Raw genomic sequence first — 17,171 nt, forward strand, 5'->3', positions numbered from 1 at the left:
CTATAATAACAATTCGTCCCTCTTTCTTCATTCAGGGCACGTTCATAGTCTTGCAATTCTGGTCCTTCACTTCTGGTCTTTATGTAACGATTGAATTTATCATCAGTTAAAACAAAATCTGATATTTTCGCCATACAAGGTCATTATTTACGCAATGAGAAGTTTGCCCGCAAAAACCACAAGCTGGAAAACTGCACATTTGCATCCACACTCGATCAAGTCTAACGTTAACCATGGAACAAATGGGCATGGTGTTTTTTACGACCATTCTGATGTGAATTTTACAGTCAAATGTCACGTCGGACGCCGATTCACTGTCAAAAACATATTCAACAATAACATGGCAGTTGCTCACAATCTGATTTTGTGTATGTCCCTTTTTTCGTCCTATTTGACGTGAGGATCAAACATATTTCTCATCCCATCCTTTAATATCATACGGTTTATCTCCAAAAGAATGAGTTTTATAACTGTAAAATGCACCTGGTGTCATTATAAAGGACAGAACCTTCGTTAAGAAGGTTTCATGCAACAAGTAGCAGTCATGGTGAAGATTAAGAATTTCATCGAATATTTAAGGAATCTTATCAAGCACTTGATTGGGGAATGAAAGGTTATAGGGCTGTAGCGGAGACCTTCAACATCCCTATCATATCAGCTGGTTCGATCATCTTCAGGTGGAAAGGTCATAAAACCAAATATGTTCATAAGATAAAAATCTATTGTATAATTTCCAAATATGTTTGTTAAATCGATTAGTTTGAACTATGCAGGATTTCACATGGCACACTCAGTTCACGTTTATCAATTTAATTAGCAAATGTTCAGAATGTCAATGACTTTCAGGAATCCTATGTAATCAGGTCATCACACGAACCAAACCACGCACAATTTTGGAATTTACAGTGGGATGATGTCTAGGTATTTACAGCTTATCCTGTGGCAAATGTTTACAGTTTTGGAATTCTTTGTGCACACAAATCTCCCAGTAGGTTGCAGGCATGTAAGAAGAAGAAGCACGTTTAAAATTCTTCAAAACAAGTCCTAATCAGCAACAAGCAGACGACAAAACAACAGCGTGATTAGCGTCTTGGTAAAACAACAATGGTGTCTCTATTGAAAGCAAGTCACTTTCATACAGCGTTTAATGAAGAGGGTTTTTAAAAAACAGTTTTTATAGTCTGGGTTTGTCACATAGCCCTAGCAACCCCGCAGAACTGAACCCACGCAGTAGAAAAGAGACCACTACACTCATTTCTGCTCTACCTGATTAGCACTTGCTGAAAAAGTAAGCATAGTGTTTTCTCCAGTGGATGTGTGTACAGCTCCTTTCCCCTCTCCTGGCTCACTTACACCCACACACACCTCCACTAAGCCAGAGTAGAACCGATGCAGTATGTTTCTTACTTTGTTATGGATGTTCGCCTGCGCTCCTGAGATTTAGAGTCGACTCAGACCTTTTCAGTAGGGGACAGTGTTATTCTGAACAGAGCAGCTATTTGAGCCGAGCTTTGATTATAATACAAAGGTGAAAATTAAATTGATGAGCCCGGTGTAAACAAAAGCACTTTTTATTTTTTTTGCAGGCTTATATTCCCTCTACTAAAGCGGCTGTAATGAATTTCAATTCAGTACAAACTGCATTATAAATGGGAGCAATACACTGGTGCCATTTAAATGGACCAATTAATTACTGACGAATTAAGAATTTGCGAAGAAAATTAACGAAGTGGATTAGCAAGGTGTTGGGGCACCAGATTCTACAAGTCGCTGGATGTAGACTCAAGTAATGAACAGGACTCTTTTTAAAAAATGTAGAACTTTCATACAAAATGGATTGTAAAAGTTTACTTTGGTCGACTGTCCAAATTGGACTGAATAGAACTCTGGGCTTTATGCTGATCCATCCACATACCAGAAGAGAGAGTCTCTAATCCCTCTCTCCTAACCTGCATGATGCATCCTAGGAAGTTGATTCGACTTGGCAGCTCTCATCTTGCTAATCCGCCCTTATCGCAATCTTGTCAGTTACAGCTTCATTGGATGTCATGACACGTCCATGCACCGGGAAACTCGATGTCAAGGAGCTTTCTGGAGCATGATATAGTCGCTGGATTGTAAAAATTATTTGTGAGGTTTACGACATCCTAGGCATCTCTTCGGGCATCTAGACATTGAGCAAACCAGAGTCCTAAAGCAGTAACAATTTTATATTGACAGTCATTGTGGATACGGAGTGTGTTCCTGGAACGCTGGGTTTGAGGCAGAAAAACAGCCTAAATTGGATGCCAGTACATTCAATGTGCACTAGAGTCATCAAATTCTACCTATGGTCTTCTCTAGGAAAGTTGACAATCTGCAGGAAGCAGGCATTTTGTCGGTATGTAAATTACACACAGCCAGCAACCCGAGAGACTGAACTGGGACCCTGGTGCTGTGAGCTCTGTAGCGCTGTTCCATCGGAGCAATTTCTATTAATACATTTCAAGTAAAAACAACAGTCTCTAGGTTGTTTGGTTGTAATTTCAGTCAAAAAAACTGCACAACTTGCACAGATACGTTTCTTGGTTGTAAAGTTTATATTCAATTCAATTCATTTTAATTTGTATTGCGCTTTTAACAATATACATTGTCTCAAAGCAGCTTTACACACATAATGTGGTGATAAAAATGAATATGTTCTTTATAAGTGTAAGTTTGTCCCTAATGAGCGAGTCGGTGTCGTCTGTGCCAAGGAAAAACTCCCTGAGATGGCATAAGGAAGAAACCTTGAGAGGAACCAGACTAAAGAGGGAACCCATCCTCATCTGGGTGGCACCAAATGTCTATTCATTAGAGCTAAATGATGTGAAGGTGTGCAGTGATGGTGATCAGATGCAAACTGTAGTCCTGGGTCAGTGTAGACTGTTGACATTAAGTACAGTTCAAATCCATCTTTAAAGCTCTATAATTTCATGGATCCACAGGCCATTGATAAGAAACACCATCAACAGATCTGAGGAGAGGGGCAGGAACTGTGGTCACTGGTCCCTCAGGAGCATGTTTAACTCGACTGAGAGAGAGAGAGAGAGAAAAAAGAGGGGTGACTGGGAGTGAAGGATATGGATTATTAAGTATCCTTATTACTGTATAAAAGTTAAAGATACTGGCAAGCCTATGGCAGCATAACTAAAAGGTAGAACCAGAAGGTAACACAGACATGAGGGATCTCTGGGATAAGAGACCACCACACCACTAGCAACAAACCTGAGTGAATGCGTGAGAGTAAGTAAATCCCAACAATGTCACAGCCATCAATAGCCAAGTGCCAAAAATTGGCCATGCATGTTCTTTGTATGGAATCGAGAATACACTCCAGTCAATTGCTGGTACATTTAAGTATGTTTAGGAGCAAAGCTAATGTAGATACTTTCTGCTGAGTTTGTTAGACTACATCCTATAATGTAGCACAAGCAGTAATACAAAAAAATGTGGTCTTGGAGGAATCAAGTGCAAACCTTTGTCCCTTTCTATTGGTAGTTGCTGTGTGATATCGATGAATATGCTAGAGAGGGGACAGGAATTGGTAAATAACCAAAATGGTGTTCTATGTGAGTGATTTATGATGCAATTAAGCAACAATACAAATAATTGGATGCAGTGAATTCCTCAGATCAATCTTCTGCCCTTTAGATCTTGAGAAATACTTTACTCTTAATTGCAATACATGGAGGAAAACCATTTTCTAAATTTCACCCGGGTTTTATTAGTATATTAAAAAAATATACACCGGAAGGTACAAAAGCCAGAGTTGCAAGGTCAACGTGAAATGGCCGGCCCAAGAGACAAAGCTAAAGTGATGTCAGTGACTCGTGCTATTGTGAATGCAAGAGATGCTTTTGGAAAAAATATATATATAAATAACAACAGTGGTTTATTTTTTATCTCATAATGACCTCTTTCCATAAAATCCAACCAAATCGTTTTTGCTTTTCAGTAGTTCCAAGAATTTTACACAATGCCAGGGTCACCCATTCGAGTCGAGGATTCAACCTCGTGACCCCTTAAGGACATTTCCTGAGCATTTTTACTCTTTCCCATTTTTTTAACCTGCTGTTAATTTCTAATTGTTTCTAGACTTTACTATCAAAACGAGTAAGTGTCCAGCTCAGGTGTTACATCAGGAATACTAAAGTAACACTTCCTGTCTTTCTAGTCTGGTGTAGCACAAGCATTTGATAGACTGTATTTGATTTATAGCTAAAAGAATACAATTTTATCTCACACAAAATTTAAAGGTATTATTTTAAAAGAAAGCTTATAACCTTGTTTCTAAACCTTACCCGTCAAAAATGTACAAATTTTACAATCCTGGGGACCTTGTTATGTCGAAAGATTGCCATTTGATCCTGTGTATTTCTGCACACCGAGAAGCCACGCAGGGTCAAGATGGTCAGAACACTAGGCCACATTCTGTTTTTCTTCCAGTTAAAAGGAAAAAAAAGGAAGAGGAGTTTGGAGGATAATACTTGGGAGAAAAAATAGATTTTTGTTCCTGCAATTATGTAAGGCATTGTGTAAGATTTGCATCTTATGAATTGGGATTTAATCTGCTACTTGATATATTTAGTCAAGGTCTGGTGAAACTGTTGTCTTCCCAGGATCTTAATGGCTTTACTCCTTCAAAGCCAAAAGTTAACATTAAATGTTTAGGGTCATGAGGTGCATTCTTTAATGGCAGCCATAATAATCAGGTTGCCAGTCAAAATAATTTGGTCAGGAAAAGACATTATCATTTTCGTGTTTTGTCCAGGCAAGTTTTCGAAAGTTTAATTGCGATGGCATTCCTCTAGAGATACACTATATGGACAAAAGTTTGTAGACACATGATTATAAGATTGGTGTGTGCTTTCTGAACATCTCATTCCACATTTGGTCTCTATCTGCAGTGAGCCAATCCTCCACTTTTCTGGAAAGATGTTTCACAAAAAAAAAAAATGTTGTGCTCTTTCAGCCACAAGGGTGTTAGTGAAGTCTGGTACTGGTGTAGGTTTAGGAGATCAGCATTCCAATGCATTCCCAAAGGTGATGATATTCCACTCTAATCCATGTAAACCATATCATATCATAGAGCTGGCGTTGTGCACATGCTGGAACAGGTTTGGGTCTCATAGTTCAGTGAAGTGACCATTGCATCCAAAGGCATCCTATACAATTGTCGGGCTCCAGATTTCCAACATATTTCTGGAAAATCCACATAGTGTATCTGAAATTAAATAAACAACTATATCTAATCAACTGTAATCAATTTGACCCTTAATATGCCCATTATAAATAATTTCAATGCACAAGACACCATTTGGACCCAATGTACCTGAATTAATTCTGTTATAAAACATTTTTAGGTGCTCATTGAAAGAATACTCCATAACCAATCAGCCATAAAACCCCAAGGTGATTGTTTCATTAGAAATTTTCTGATTGGAAATAATATTTCACCACATCTCAAGAGAACATGTGCGAGATGGGGGGAAATACATTTCATTACTGCAAAGTGTTGATACAGTGCACAGGGCCTTGTTTTGGGAATATTTTCTGTATCCGCAATCAGCCTAGGACTGAAACGGAGCAGCCGCATTGTTTGTAATAGGAGATCTCTCCAGTGCACACAGAGGTAAGCTGCAATGTGTTACTGAAGCATAAATATTGCAATACATTGCAAAAAAAAAGGCTAGAATGCACATTTTATAGGGTCAAATTTCCTGTCGATCATTCCCGGAAATAGTCACTAGTCATCAGAGAAAAGTGTTGCTGAATATCTTTGATATGTGAGAAATCAAACAAAATGTCATCGAGATTATGCGGCAAAGGGTCAGGATGTAGGTATGGGAAGGTTGCATCCGGCTGCAGGGCCTGGCAGATCGTTTGACGATAAACAGGAGAGCATCATTGCACACGCTGATTCATGCCGACGCGTTGTACAGGCGCGGCGCGGCGAAATCAATAAGCCCCCTAACCTCTAAATGAGCAAAACCTGTTGTGGAACTCATTCATCACTCACACTTTCTTAATGAACCGCTCAAACCCAGCAAAGGCGCCTCGCAGGGTGGTAAGTACACACAGGCGGGCAGTGAGGAACGAGCAACGAATGAATTAAGTGTAGCACCTCTGCGGCATTCCTACTCTATTCGCTTCAGCCTCAGATTGAGCATAAATCACTTCCGAGCCCTGACACGCGGATAGATTCGGATGGTTTTTTTTTATCCCAGAATGCCGTTTCAAGCACCTCCGAGTGATCCATTATCACTCTGATCCTCAGTGAAGGTGTAGAAGTCAATTACTAGGTTTAAATTTCGAGAGCTTGTTAATTCAGCGAGGAAAAAGAAATGAATGAATAAACAATAGAAAGTGAAAAAAGGCAATATAATAATGTGCACTGCTTCCTATCCAATGACATGTCAAGTGCATGACTGGCAAAGCAACCCACGTTTGATTAATGGCCAGTGCAATACTTTTATTTTTAAGTGTGGAAGTTGTAGGTTGGGTGGGAAGAACTTTTTCTAAGCACAAAACAAGGCAAAACAATCTATAGTTTCGGCTGCACGTCCTGCTCTGACCCTTAGCTCGTGCCAGTGAGGAAAAACCGTCATGGCTGTTTGCCCGAAAGATGCATGATTCCAAACCGAGTGTCCACTGCTGATTTGCCGTCTCTTGGCAGCAGTACTGTCTCTGGCACTGAGTCAACGTTGGCTCATTTGTGAGAGTGTGCGTGGTCATGGACGCATATCATGTACGTCATAGCAAGAGGCAAATCTTGAACTCCAATTAGATTAATATTAAAGGATAAGGATTTTCACTGAATGGTTTAAATGACTTGCAACTCTGAATGTTTTTTAATTTTGAATAACGTTCAGCTGATGATCGTGATGCGAGCCGGTGAAGCCCTCGCTTCATCTCTACAGAAAGCAATGCAGGGCGCTTTAGTCCTTTATTCCATCCAGTTATTTCACCTTCTCATCTCTAAACCCCAAAAAGAGATCCACTTTCAAAGCTTCAACTAACACTATTGATGGCATGATGCTGTCTGTCTCTGGGGATCGCTAACAAGTCGAGTAAACCATTCATACGGTGCATTCTGGTTACCTCCTTACTTTAAGATTTTTTCTCCTTTCTGCACAAACCTATCGCAAAGATGCAGCACCAAGCTACAAATTAGGACCAGAATAGCTAAACCCGTCACATATATTTCAATATAAACCGTCATGCTGGGGGGAACGGCAAGAGTTGTGCAGCAAAACACACTGATAAACGGAATTCATATATTCATAACCGAGTTGAGCAGAGTAGGCAGAAAGGCCAATGCAGAGGCCACAGGTCCCAGTATGGAAGCCCCTTGAGGTATTATTTATGTCAGAGCTCATCAGCTGGGAACCTGGTGAAGTATTTTCACTAGCCCAAGCTGAGCTTTTGAATAAAATATCGTAGCAGAGCCAATTGGTGTATGGAGAGTAAAAAGTTGAGTTCATCGAGTCTAGTTTTCCCAAAGAATGACAAGCTTGGCTGATGGAGTAGATCCTCTGTTGACATTTAAACAGTCGCATGTATTTATGTCAGTTAGTTAGCTATATACTATATAATTTTACTTTGATTGAATGCACCTGTTGTAAAAAATATTTTTGAAAAACAAACATTGTATACAATTGTATTGTATTGTAAAGAATAGGTTTTGTAAATTGTAAAACTTATATATAATATATATTATTTTAATACATTTTTTAATAAATAGCATTACATCAAATAAATATAATAAAGAAATAAAAATGTCAAAAACATATTTTACTTGTAAAATGTAGTGTAAAACATTTATAGTTTATGTCTATTGCGCTTTTCACAGTGGACACTGTCTCAAAGCAGCTTTTAAAGATCGAAAGAATAAAATATTGGAATATAAGTGATATAAATGTGTATTAATCACCGATAAGCAGCCTGGGGCAGCTGTGGCAATGAAAAACTCCCCTAGACAATATGAGGAAGAAACCTTGAGAGGAACCAGACTCAAAAGAGGAACCCATCGTCATGATCTTATACAGTCAGATGACATTATGGATTCAGGTGCTATTGAGTCAACATATACAATATAATTTATAAAATATTACCTCAGTTTATAAGCAAACATGTATATCATGATACCTACCATGTAACATGTAAATCCCTCATATCACCCAGCCTTACTTCTTTAACCCTGGTGGTCAGCTAAAACGTTTAAAGGACAATGAAAGACAGAAACGGGAAACATACAGATTTGTCCATTAATTTATCATAAATTCTCTTCTCAAAACTAGAGGGTGGATAAAATCAAGTTGGGAATATGCTGCAACTTGGTTTAACAGCTCAAACCCATTAGTGATTCATCCACCGTATACCTAAATGGGCTTAGGTTTTGTTAATAAACCCTAGTGTTTTTCACCAGAAAAACTTCTAAAACACACAATATTGTTGCTAAAGGTGTCTTTCATAGCAAAAAGGTAGGCCATGTAACTGAAATGATGTCTACTTGTTTACAAGTTTGTGAACACATGACCCTAAAATTGGTATGTGCTTTCTGAACATCCACATATAATCCATATTTCCTGCTAAATGAACCTTCACTTTTCTGGAAAAGTCAGGTCTTCTAATACTTTTGTCCATATAGTCTGTCATTGCTTTCAAGGATATAGCATCAAAGTGTACATGCTTGTACCTGTTGAGTAAAAGGCTTTCTCCAGCATTTTTACCTCAGGAATGATGCAGTGCCAGGCAGCACACTCCTCACCACATAGCTGTGTAATGATTAACAGCACCGCGCCCATTATAACATCTTAATTATTGTTCAGCACGCTGTAATCAGCATTTGTTTTTTCATTAGCATGGCTTGTAATGCTGCATTCAGGATACTATATTTTTTGCTAATTGATCCAAAACAATCGTTTCCAATAAATATATTTGGGGACTAGATTGGCTATTCTGTGGGGACTGGGCATTCGCACTTCGTTTTGCATCACTGGAATAAATAAAGAAAAAACTCAAAGGATGAGGTTTTTGTAGTCTGCAAGGCACATAGTGGTTTAATGCAAATCATTAATCACTGCACGCTCAAGGCACAAAGTGTCGGGGGAATATGTCACCTTCATGCGAATAGAAGCACTACATATGGGATGGTGAGGGACGCCTAACGAGTTAAGAGGAGATGACTGTGGTGTGTTTTTTTTCCTGAGGAAGCACTTAATTACTGATGAGTTTTTCCTTTATAAACAAGTCCAAATTTTGGTAGCTTTTAAAAAAAGATTGCTAGCACTTTCCCACTAACAACTTTCATCTAATGCTTCAAAGCTGCTTAGGACAACATGGGCACCCTCGGGCCATTCATTCGTCTTCAGTAACCTTTTCATCCTGGTCAAGACTCTGGAATACACACTTGATAGATGTGTCTATCAACACAGAATGTTGAAGAAACTGGAAAACCTACACAGACATGACCATTTAAACAGTAAGTAACCTGGGGATAACCTTAGGATCAATCTAGGCACCTTGTATAGCAGTTGATAACAGTCCATAGGTTTGGTGAATTGGTGCCTTTTGTAATGGGTGCAAAGGGATCACTATTTGGGAGGTAGTAGCTCAGTGGTCAAGGAATTGGACTTTGGATCCAAAGGTTGTGAGTTCAAATCCAAGCCACACTAAGCTGCAATTCCTGGACCGCTGAGCGAGACCCTTAACCCAATAGCTGCTCAGTTGTATGAATTATAGAAATGTAAGTCACTTTGGATAAGAGTAAATGTCAAATTTAACACAAGGTATACAAGGTGGCAGTTTCCAAGTGGGAATTCTGAAGTCTGATCGGCTTCAAAATGAATGCAACACGAGACTCATCATCAGTTGCATCACATTAAACACAAAGAACCAAATTAGCCATATTTCCTCCCACACAAACCCAAAAATATCACACTTTTATTCTTACACCATGGACAGAAACAAGTGAGAACAAGTTATTAGCAAAAAAAAAAAGGAAGAAGCGGTCTAAGCATAAGGAAAACAAGCGTGTCTGGATTTAGTCTTTGCACTGCGACTTGTTAAGCATGTGGTGTACGGCATAATTTCGATCTCAGAATTGGTTTGGAAGGTTATATTTAATCATATGTGTGAATGACAATTTAGTCCTTCAGTGATTCAGTGGTAAATTTGTTTAATGTATACAAGCCAATCGCTTATTAATGCACTTTTAAATAAATTAGTAGGTTTAGAGTTACATGTTCGGGGTCACGAATAAATAATGTACAATGTGACAAAATGAATATTAACATTTTTGTAATCACTGTGTATAGCATTGGGAGATTCGAGACTTAAAATGCAAATATTGCACATAATCTGAGGCATTTATTTAACATCTATGGAAAAAGTCTCCAGAGTCAGTGCTTCGTAACAGCATGATTTCCACCACCAGAAAGTCTTCAGTTATGTGTTTATAGGCTAGATAAACCAGACACTGCTGCGAGTCTTTGTGGATTTGTTAATATATCTGCCACCAACCTACCAAACCCACAGTTCTCATTCTGCATCATTGTCTTTATTGCCACCATTTACCTCACATTGTCTGTCTGTATGGAGCTCGTCATCATCTCATATTGCCCATTAAGCCAGAGAGATAGGCATAGGCCTCAGTCTATATAGAGGTTCCTGTCCAATTTTCAGATGCCGAGGATCGATAGATAATTTGATGGATGGCGTCAGGAAAAGAGGAGTCCAGATAATTCCTCACGAGGGCCGTTAGCAAAGAAGACCGAATCTCAGAATGGAGCCCCGAAGTGAGGCCATAATAACGCAATACCGCAACGCTGACAGAACATCCCAATATTTCACCTATTATCTAATTAAAAAGCTAATATCCAAACTTGCGCCACTGACAGTGCAGCCAAAAAAATACTTATTACCTCATATATCCTGGTGGCCAGCACACAAAGGAGCAAAAATATATATAAAAACCTCACATTTGCTCAGATCGATCCAGCAAAACATACAGCATATCTTTTTAATGAGGAAGCAGATATGCTTGGGAAAGGCGAGCCAGAGGCGACGGTTTGGAGCTAATTTAGCAGACCTCTTACAGCCCTCTTGGCTGAATATTTATTCTAAAGGCCATTGTTTTGGCATTTTGCAAACTGCTGGCTAAGACTAACGGAAGCGAAACCCCGGTCTGAACCAGTCGCTGACACACGCGAGGTGTAGAAATGGAAATGTTATGGCACTCTGAAGCCCACTGGAGCATAAGATTTCTATCCATTTACATTATTAATTATGAGCTGCAGGATAAGGGCTGGAAGCTTGGCGTTAATGAACTGAGAGCGGCTCGACTGCAGGGATTCGCAAGAGGCAGAGCTTCTGGAAATTTGCAATTTTGCAGCAGGGGTCGGGAACATACCCGGCGTGATCACCAGTCATTAATGAGATTTGACAGTTCAACTGATTAACGGGGGTGGCTCACATGTACTCACATGAAAATTTGTGGGAATTGTGGGAGCACTTTATTTTAAGAAATACTATAACTTTTTAAAATAAAATTTTAATTGTGTCATAATTGGGCACTGGTGGTTCAGTGGATAAGCCTCTGGGTTACTGAACATAAGATCAGGGCATTAGGCCCAAATGCCAACAAGCTGCTGCTGTTTGGCCCTTGAGCAAGGTACTTAACCCAATCTGCTCCAGGGGTGCTGCATCATGGCTGATCCTGCGCTCTGACCCCAAGCTGGGATATGTAAAGAAAATAATTTCTGTGACAATTAGAGATTTTTTTTTTGATCCCATGTCCACTGTACCTACATTGATGGATGTACAATGATACACAACTCTGCAAATGCTACTGCATTGTTAGGCAAACATGAGTGGCATGATATACCAGGACAAAGCATTCAAAGAGAATATCCATCAATCTCAAGTAACTGAATCTTTTGCAAAATCCCTTGCATGCCCTCGCCAATCTCCTGACTTGAATCCCATTGAAAAATGTATGGAGGATTTTGAAACTGCGAGTCCATCAGAAAAAAGGGATCCTCATAACCTTGGGGAATTGAAGACAATTTGCCAAGAGCAATGTGCCACAAAAGTTTGGGAAAAAAGCTAATTACTTCTTATCAGACGTCTTGATGTTGTAATTGGCAACAATAGCTTTGCAGGAAAGCACTAATGTTGGGAATTTTCCCCCATACATTTGATTTCTTACTTAATCTTATTTAATATTCTTTATGTTCACAAATATATCATATTTACAAGCATGAAACTAAAATAATATGGCAGCAAAATTAGGGGCAGTGGTAGCTCAGTGGTTAAGGCTCTGAGTGCTGGTCAGAAGGTCAGGGGGTTCATAACCCAATATCACCATGCTGTCACTCTTGGGCCCTTGAGCAAGGCCTTTAACCCTCTGTGCTCCATAGGTGCTGTTATCATATCTGACCCCAGCTTCCAAACATTACTGGATGTACTTTTAAAGCAGGTATATAAACTAGACGTACAGATATTAACTAAAAATGTGTCAGAAAACTGTTCCCCTCACTGTCAATAAAATCAAAGCTTGTAATTTTGCTATGCAAGTTAACGTCCTATAGAGTCGCCCTCGATTCTGCGGAAGATAGAATGGGTGAGATTGCTGGAACTTCCCGATCAGCAAGTGACTGATTATAAAATATTCTCCTCCTGGAATCCGGAGAGGATCGTAAGACTTGAATTATAAACAGCTGCACCGGAGGTCAGCTTCGAGCTGGAGGTTTGTTCCTGACAAATGAGCGCCGTTAATGAATCCGGCTCAGTGGCCAGGATGCCCATTCGTTCCGACACAACCGTTACTCCCGATGTGGTCGATTCCGACTATGGATGGCGCCATAAAACCAGACGGGACTCCGCCCATTTATTTCCGAGCGTCGTTAGGCAAACGACGTTTCTGCACGCCTGTGCCTCTAATCCTAATGTAATCTACCCGCAAATCGGCAAGACGTACAGCCTCGTCGTCAATGGACGAAAATCAAAAACACGATCACTGGCTTCCATTATCAAACACAAGGAAGGAAATGAGCAGTCGGTCGAGGGATGAACTGTATTTGCACCAGACTACATTCGTCTACAGTCCCCCCCCCCTCACTTCTCTCTGCTCATTTTAATTACAGACAACAAACAGCATAGAAGCTTCCTAATAAGATGCAATCGGAGTGGGAATCGTTATGTTCATGAAGATGGAGCATGAAGAGATAGCTTTCATAAGGTGGAACGTTCCTCGCACATGGGGAGGAAGCGCCCCAGACTTGGCTACGTGCCAAATTTGTGAATATTTATATGTCTAAAATTATTTCAAGCAACCGGTTTGATGCCTAGCTGTCTGGTTCGTTACAAGCTTACTGACAAAATACGTGTATGAGCTGTCGAATGTTTTTTCTTGTGGAGAAAAAAGGTACTGCAATAACCCTCTGGAAATGTTTAATAATCGCAGCCAAAACTTTACACTGAAAATTTTTATAAAAAAATTCTAAAAATTTCCAAATGTATTTATGTAAAAACAGCTTCAAACCTGAAGGGCTTTCCCCCGTTCGGTCAAAGGAAGAATTCTAGTTGAGTCAAGTTTGATGGAAGTCTTCATTCGTTCCAGAAGAAAAACCGATCTCTCACACGTTGGCTCGTCGACACGTCGCATCAATGTAAATGCCTGGAGTCGTTCGGAGAGCTATTAGACATGACATGAATTCTTTTCCCATCTATTCAGTGCTCAAAAAGCTGACATGGCTTTATTTTCTCAATGGTGACATCGACCGTGATTGATTTTGTGAGATGGGGATATTTCTTTGGCTCATTGGAGCATTCTTAGCTAATTGTTCGGAGATATTTTGGTGCTGACATAGCATCGATGAGAAATGCAATCGGAAGGTCAGTTTTAGCCTTGGGCACGACTAAACTAGCACGGTCATTTACATTCTTCGTTTTTAGCTCAGCCAATTGGAGATGTTCATCTCTTTTTTAAAGATTTTTTTATAACCATTCTGATTTCAGTAAGGGCATTTTTAAATAATTGGTACCTGTGTAGATCATAGGTAATTCATCATTTCATAAAAAAAATTAATATATTCCATAGCAAGGACATTCCTGCATCTTATTTTAGTATACTATATAGTATAATAAACTACTTGCACAAACGTATTGGAACTTTTTCAGTCATATGTAGTTCTTTCCCAAACTGTAACTACAAAGTTAAAGGTACGTTATTGTACATAATGATGCGGAAACCATGAAATCTTCCCTTAATTTGAACCAAACCTGTTTCAGCTTGACAATGTGTATCATGAAGGTATGCTTTACATGGGGTTGCAAAATTATTGAAATTTTCAAGACTGGAAACTTTAAATGGGAATTCTTGCAAATGAAAAGGAATAAACCGAGAATTTACAAAATTGCAGGTTCGCCTATTAACAGAGAAATTTTATCTAGTTGGGAAAAAAAAATACAACCAGATTTAATACAGTTTCGGTTGAATTTCTACCTGCGCATTCATCAATCACATAACACATAATTGTTTGAATCCTGCATGTCAAAATAATGTCAAAAATGTTTCATCTTGGTATTTATTCAACAAAATTATACTATATTATACTTCAGTAACAATGAAGTCAAAGTAAAAATACTTTTTTTTAATTAAAATTTGTATTCGTTTGCATGCATGTCAGCTTATGACCAAACAAAATGTTTATATTTGTTTGTATGATACAATTTATATAAATTTAGCAAATTTCTAATTCATTCGCATACATTTCTGTAAATTCCCATTAATTCCTGTTAGGTTTCCAACTTGAAATATTTCCATAATGCCCCAGATGAAGTTCCCATAAAAAGTTTCTGGGAATTTTGCAATTCTAGTTGGAAGTATGCAGAAACATCTTCCCAGATGTAGAGTTAAAGGTTATTAAAACAGCAAATCGGGACTAAATGTGGAACTGGAGATTCTATGACTCTTGTCTATACAGTGTATATTCAATTCTGTTCGTTTAGAAGATTTGGATTCTTTTTCTAGAACAGCAGGTCTTATACATTACTGTTTCTATAGTAACCTATACAGCGACTCAAAAAATTCAAGAAAAAAAAATGCTGAAAATTTTATTTATAATTTAGTGGCATTTTCTGGGAAAAGGGGTTTATTTAGCATATTTTTGGAAGGAGGTAAAGTAGGAAGTGGCATTAACGTTGTAGCAATAAACAGATTAGATTTAAATTAATAAATAAATGTTGTCGTTGGCTATTTTGAGTTTTTGGATGGATTCAGGGAAGTAACAGTAAATCTTTATACACTCCACTGTATCATTGAAACAGCAGGCCCTGTTGTGTTTTTTTTTTCTTGCTGTCAAGTTAGAATATTGGCATCATTTGTAATTTCTAGCAAATATTTAAACATAACCGGGTCTCCTTTAAATCTAAGCTCCAAGGACCTCAATACAGAATACTTTGCTAGCTGTCGTATTATTATAATGTACGGAATGAGCCACCGTTTTATTAAAGGGATCCGAATCCCTTTTTAATCATAACAACCTCTTCATCCGAGCCCGTGGTTATTGCCGGTGTGGCACAGTGAACATCAAAGAAGTGAACATGGCTTACTCACCCTTCACTTCATTTCATGCACTGCTGAACTCGTGTTGAGTAATGAACCATCAACACGGCCCAGTCACACATCCCAGGCTGAAAGTGTGCAGCGTGTCGGGTCGGAGCCACGCTTTTCTCTTCGAGAGAACAGCGTTTGGTGAAAGAAAACACCTTCGTGGGGGCCTAAACAAATGGAGCGTGCCCTCTTCTGCCCGTGTTGTGGAACACGCTTTTTTAGCTATGACAGGGAAGTGCGACATCTTTACTTTACATTATCATGTCTGCGACAACAGCTGAGACAATGTCTTTCTCTTTTTTTCCCCCCACACAACCCCCTTACAAAACACACAATATAATTTCTGAGCAAGAAGAGTTATTTGACTGAGATTTTGAACGGGTTTAAATCTCGCAGCTCAATACTGCCCTCTGATGGAGAATGGTGCATCTGGCCAATGTACTAGAAAAGCTGTTAAATGTAATTTAACCAAACAGTTCTGTGGATTTAAAATACAAAATATGACTCCGTTGAATCACATGAATATGAAGATGTCTCACTAGGTTTTGGAGAGTGCTTGTGGAGATTTGTGTGCACAAGTATGCTAGTAAAGTCAGGTTTTGATGTGGGGTGTCGAGGCCTGCGGTGCAGTCAGTGTTCTAATTTTACCAAATGTGTTCCACCATCTTCCAACCAATATAAACCGAATCTTTATGGAGCATTTACATGCTGGAGCAGGGTCTCCCTATACAACTGTGTGCCTCAGTTTGAAAATGAACCACATATGGCTCAGAAAAACAGGTGTCCAAATACTTTTGCCCATTTTATTTTTGTGTGTATATATATTTAGATATACATACAGATAGATAGAGAGAGAGAGAGAGAGAGAGAGAGAGAGAGAGAGAGAGAGAAATAAACCCATTCTCCCAGAAAATGCACAAAATTTTCAGCATTTTTTTTCGTTCATTTTCCAAGTCGCTGTATAGGTTACTATAGAAACAGTAATGTCTTAGAAGTGCAGAACTGTGGTTCTAGAAAAGGAATCAAAATCTTCTAAACGAACAGAATTGCATATACACTGTATAGACGAGTCATATAGAACCTCCAGTTCCACGTTTAGTCCCGATTTGCTGTTTTAATAACCTTTAACTCTAGTTCAGGGAAGTTGTTCCACAGGATTGTGGTGGTGGAGATTTGTGCTCTTCAGCCACAAGGGTGTTCAGGTACCGAGATGTAGGTGATGTAAGGAGTCCTGGGGTGCAGTCAGTGTTTCAATTCCAAAGATATTCCATAGGGTTGAGGTCATAGCTCTATAGCAGGCCACTGAAGATCGATTTATCTAGTAGCAACATAAAGGCAATTGCATTTCACGGAATGATGAAGAAAAATTTTGAATGAGAAATAAAGTGTTAAAAAAATGGCACAAGTTTGAACACAAACAGCTTCTTATTACAACTCGTTTCATGATCATCTTATAGCACTAATTACTCTGTGTGCGATTTAGATTGGGCAGAATTATTTATATCCAGGCATAATCTAGACAGACAGACGG

The sequence above is a fragment of the Silurus meridionalis genome, chromosome 25, assembly GCF_014805685.1.
Source record: "Silurus meridionalis isolate SWU-2019-XX chromosome 25, ASM1480568v1, whole genome shotgun sequence".
In the NCBI taxonomy this organism is placed as follows: Eukaryota; Metazoa; Chordata; class Actinopteri; order Siluriformes; family Siluridae; genus Silurus; species Silurus meridionalis.